The sequence below is a fragment of the Zingiber officinale genome, chromosome 2B (assembly GCF_018446385.1).
Source record: "Zingiber officinale cultivar Zhangliang chromosome 2B, Zo_v1.1, whole genome shotgun sequence".
Lineage (NCBI taxonomy): Eukaryota > Viridiplantae > Streptophyta > Magnoliopsida > Zingiberales > Zingiberaceae > Zingiber > Zingiber officinale.
Window position 1 is genome coordinate 13,334,946 of NC_055989.1, and position 6,000 is coordinate 13,340,945.

A 6,000-nucleotide genomic window follows, 5' to 3' on the forward strand; every position below is an offset into this window, starting at 1 on the left:
TATATCCAACACGATATATATGACTACCAACACTTTGAATACGAACATATTTGGATATCAATTTTACTTTCAGAAAGCATGCAAGATCAAGACCTTTTGATCAATAATGAGAAGAATACCGTGGAACCCGTCAGAAGTGAAACTGAACCAATTCCATCCACTTTAAGGAATGCAGGCCATGTATGTATCTTCAGACAACAATGAGATTGAAGTGGAGAGATTAACAATAGAGTTTTGGCCGAAGGCTGAGATGCTTAACCATGGTGGCTTTTTATGGAGTTGTTAAAGCTAAACTAGGTGGTAGCTTAGCCACCGTGACAGAATTAATGGTAAATGGTTCTCTACTGTGTGTTTTACTATCCAAGAACAATGCAATAGTCATAAATCCTGATCTGCCAACACAAGTATAGCAACTATTAGGAGATTTTGCCAAGTTTATACTAGAAGATCTTTCTCCTAGGCTACTTGGTCACTATTCTAAATTCGAGGATGAATTATTTTCAATCTGGGATGACTGATGCAAAAGGATCTTACTAATTTTTGTTATTATTTTAGAATTATTTTGAACCACCTATTTGTTTTACACAACTAGTTAAAGATCTAAATTGGCGTACAATAATGACCGCAAAGTTTGCTAGTTTTTTCGCAATGGAATATGAACTTTATCTCTCCTAGTTCCCTTATAAATATTAAGGGTTTCGAGTGGACTTAATTCCCACCTCAAGTATCAGGTTGATAATTTCCTTAAACACCACAAAACTTATCTCTCCTAGTCAAAGGATTCAGTCAATAATTAAATATTGACTTCGATAAAACCTTCATAGTAGTCATTAAATTCAAAACTCTCAAATTGCTACATCTATGATAATTTGATGTTTTTGATATCATTTTCATTATTATCTTGAGAAAAACATTTTTTATGGAGCAATCATTTGGGTTTATATATTCATCCATAGCTTCCAATACATGCATATTTGTTAACTCAATAAATTTATATGTCGATGGATAAGTCCCTTTCTTTATATTTATAAATGTAATATTGATAAACTCTATAATATTTTTTCTAAAATATTGGACTTCTCTAACAAGTTAAAATGGGCAATGCATATTTTATATCTACACTAATTATTGTAGGTTTCTATCACAGTGTTATTTGAGTTGTGCAATATATCACCGTTACATGATTTAATATTATCGTCGTTGTAAATTAATTTAGTCAATTTATATATGTATATATCCACTAAATAATATTAAGAATATTTTAAGAGAGTTCTTTCATCTATGAATTATATATGTAATATTTCTTATAGAGAATTTAATTCTATGGCATTCTAATAATCACATCATATTTCGTTTTGGCTTTAATTCGATAATTCATAATGGCAACATTAAAGTGCTATATATGTTAAGATAAAAAAAATTATATATTTTTATAATATGACGTTCAATAGTATAACGATTATTCTAGGGGATAACTAAAGAGAAGATTAGAGGAGAAAGACAAGAGGAGAATGCCAAAAGAAACTCGTCAGATTTACCTAAAAAAGAATTTTTTTTATTCATAATAGAGGTTGCCCCTCAACACTTAAACATGACTTTACCCTAAAAGGAAATAAATTATAACTAAAAATTTTTAATTTCAATCTTATAAAAAAAAATAAATCTTTACCCTAAAAAGAAAGTAATTAACTGAACGATCTTAATTCAAATCAAGATACGGATCAAGACAAATACTCTCTAATAAATACCAAAAATACAAAAATTATCTTAAATATCTAAAAATAAAAATTACCAAAAATAGTAAAAAGACCCTAAAAGGGGTTTAAATGGTGGAATTTGGGGCTGAAATTTGGTGATTATGGTTTCATTAGTAACAAATGTAGATTTTCGAATTCTACACGTGTGACGACAAACAAAGCCTGACTTCGAGTCCCGAGTAAAAAATTATGACCGTTTAAAATTTGAGGGGTCATATTGGGCTTCAACATGGGTTGAGCCTGCATCACAGTCCTTCTCTCAAACGAAGGATTACCATTATTCTCATGGTCTGGGTCTCCCATCAAGCATTCGATCAATTGAGGACACTCTTCTCTTCTAAGACTTTTTCATCCCATAGGATTCACTCCCTAGGATTTCTGTCAAACATCTAATTATCCTTAACCTGCTTGGACTTTTCACCACCTAGGGTTCACTCCCCTAAATTTCTACTAAGCATTCGGTCATCCATGACCCGCTTGGACTTTTCGCTTAGAGTTCACTCCTTTGGGAGCCCCCACCTCCTTCGTTCAAGGTCACCATTCCACCCACATTGCTCGATCTAGACCATGACTCAAATATCACTTGTTAGGACCAAAAGAATTCACATATCTCTATAATTATATGATATTGTTTGTTGGAGTAATCCCAATGGTTCGTGCGACCATGTATTTTGGTGTTTGGGAAAATGGTTTAAGTTAGATTCACCCTTGTATTTGATATGTATATATGAGTGTGCAGGTTTGCAGGATACACATATGATTCAGCTTAATGGCTTTGGGTCCGGTGAAGAATGGAGCATCCGAGGGACCGTGGACAAGGCGGCAAGGACAAGGGCCAAGAGAAGAGACTGTTGATACAGTCTGACCTGGCTGTTGTTTTGATGTTGACACTGATTTAAGTTTGTATCAGATAGTGTTTAAACTCAGAATGACTACTGATCGAGGTTGATCAGTTGGGAGGGAAAGTCCTGGTGAGTGAAGCCAGGCAAGGGAAATCCAGATGGGTCAAGACATCTGGTGAAAAGTCCAAGCAGGGAGCTTGGCACGGGAAAAGTCCAAGTATGACGACTTGGCACGGAATGGTCAGAGAGGGCTCGGTAGCTCGTTCTCTGGACCGGACGAAGTCGGAGAGGGCTCGGTAGCTCGTTCTCCGGACTAGGTCAGAGAGGGCTCGGTAGCTCGTTCTCCGGATTAAGTCAGAGAGAGACTTAAGTGGACTTTCAATGGCACATTGGATCGGTCGGTAGACCGATCCCGGTACATGAGACGGTGGATCGGTCGGCAGACCGATCCGGGTGTTCCACGGATCGGTCCGATGACCGATCAGATGACACTAAGTAGCACATTGAGTGAAATCTGATCGGTCCGCACCGATCGGAAAACTCAGTAGCACACTGAGGGTAATCTGATCGGTCAGTGAGACCGATCGGGAGAAAAGCCCGCAGAAGAGAGAAAGGTGGATCGGTCCGTGGACCGATCCACACTCAATCTGATCGGTCACTACGACGACCGATCAGGCTGTTGCCTGATCGGTCCAAGGCACTGTGATCGGTCTGGTGATCGATCCACACATTCTGATTTGTTCGCCTTATCAACGATTCCTTCACTGCTTTTGATATATCTCATTTCATTTATGTGATGTAATCCTCTGTGCTATTAGCTTTTGAGTTTGCAGGTTAACAGGTATCATTCCAAGCCTAATTTCAAAATTAAGTTCGTAAGAGGAATGCGGACAAATGGTCTTTCTGTTGGTTTCAGCGGCGCATGGTGCATTTCAGGCATCAACGGATACTGCTGTGATCTGGCTGCGATCTGCTTGACTCCTGGGGATTGGTTCGAGCTCAGAAGACGCCAGTGTTGACTGTGATATCATTGGTGTGAGTTCAGAGAATCAGAGAAGGAGGAAAAGGGATTGGCTGCAGCGCTGATTTGCGTAGTTTGGACTAGATCTATGACAGCAGAGATCAGGTTTTGAGAAGCAGTAAAAACAGCGAGAGGGGAACAAGAACAGAACAAGAAAGCTTGAAAGAAAAGTTTATGCTGTTGTGCGAAGTTCTTGAGCTCTCGTGTGAACTGCGATCTCTGTTTTCTGCTACTGATCCTCGCGTGGTTGTAAGCATTTCTATTCTCCTTTGCCACCGAGTTTCTGTAAGTCTCGTGCTTTAACTTAGATATTTCTTGAGACTTTGTGGGAAGGTTACTCCACCTAGAAGGAGGATCTTTAGCCGGAATTCTTCCGGGGTGCGATCTACCGAAGATCAAGGAGTCGTCCACCTTACGGACACGCCGAGGAGTAGGGGCAAGTTATCCCCGAACCTCGTAAATCTGTGTATCAGTGTTTGTGTGTTGGTTTTCGTTTTGTTTTAGTTTGCTTATTCCGCTGCGCTAACTAGTTTCTGTGTAGAACTCTCTGTTTAAGTTTTTAAAGAGGCTATTCACCCCCCCCTCTAGCCATCTAAGATCCCAACAAGTGGTATCAGAGCCTGGTGCTCTTCATTTCGGCTTAACAACCCAAAGAGCTAAACAATGGCCATGAAGGAGGGATTCAGCACCAACCGTCCACCCTATTTCGAGGGAGCAGATTTCCAATACTGGAAAAGTCGCATGGAGTATTACCTCAAGACCGATATCTCCATGTGGTTTTCCGTCAAGGAGGGTTTTACACCACCAAAAGATGAAGAAGGTAAGGAACTTGATTCGTCTAGGTGGTCTACCGAACAACTACGCAAAGCACAAGCCGATGCCAAGGCTATGGTCACCTTGCAATGTGGAATCGCCAAGGACCAACTCGTCAAGGTAGTTCCGTTCTCGAGTGCAAGAGACCTATGGAACAAACTCATCGAGCTCCAAGAGGGAACTCGAGATTCTCGGATTGCCAAGAGGGACCTATTCTTGAATCAACTCCAAAATCTAACTATGAAGGACAATGAAACGGTAAGTGAGCTTCATGGGAGATTCAAGGAGATCATCAACGGTCTACACTCTGTGGACGAACGAGTGGAGAATCGCGATCTCGTAAGGTATGCTCTAAAAGCTTTTCCTAGGAATGCCTTGTGGTCATCTATGGTAGATGCCTACAAGGTATCCAAGGATCTTTCCATTGTTAAATTAGATGAATTTTTCTGTGAGATGGAACTTCATGAGCTTGCTAACAAAGGTCAAAAAGAGAAGGGTATTGCTTTGTTTGCAGGACCAAAGAGCAAGGATGGAAGAAGGAAGAAGGAAAAGAAGAAAGAAAAGGAGATTTCCTCATCCACCTCTTCCTCAGAATCCGATGATGAAAGTGGATCATCATCAAGTGAGATGGCAAATTTCGTAAGAAGAATCATGAGAAGGAGCAGGAGATACAAAGGAAAAGGTAAACCTAGTGAACAAAATATTGACAAAACTAATGTTACGTGTTATGAGTGTAGCAAAAAGGGACACTATTGAAGTGAGTGTCCAAAACTTAAGAAGAAGGAGGAACGAGCCAAAAAGAAGGAGGAAAGAGCCAAGAAGAAGAAGGCTCTCAAGGCCACTTGGGATGAGTCCTCATCAAGCTCATCGGAGGAAGAAGAGAAGATGGAAAAGAGCACACGACAATTAGCACTTATGGCAAGGGAAGTTTCGGACTCCGGAAGTGAGGGAGATTCGAGCGACGCTTCAACCGCGGCTTCATCATCGTCGGATGATGAAGAGGTAACCTCTTCTCATATAGAAAAGTGTTATAAGACTATCACTCACTTATCTACATTGCTTAAAAAGTCAAAAACAGAAAATAAATTGTTAAAAGAAGAAGTAAAAACCTTAAGGACCCTTAGGGAAGATGAGGTCGATGACCTACATCTAGAAGTCCTTGAGGATGAGAACAAGGCGTTAAAGGGTGAGGTTGAGAAACTCAAGAAAATGCTTGAGAAATTCTCAACTAGCTCTAAGACTCTAGACATGATTCTAAATGCCCAAAGGGCAGTCTACAACAAGGCCGGGCTAGGGTATCAACCCAAGGAGTCGAGTTTCATTTCTCTAATGTCTAGAACTCAACATAGTAGATCATATGTTTCTAGGGCTCATGGAACTAGGAAAGGTATGACCAAGGCATGGGTTCCTAGGTCTTTCATTGTAGAAGCATTAGGTCCCAAGATTTGGGTACCTAAAACCTCTATCTTCCGTGTCTTGTAGGCATTGGTCGAGGGGGAGCATCTATCAACTTGGTTTGTTGATAGTGGATGCTCCAAGCACATGACCGGGGACAGATCACTGTTTT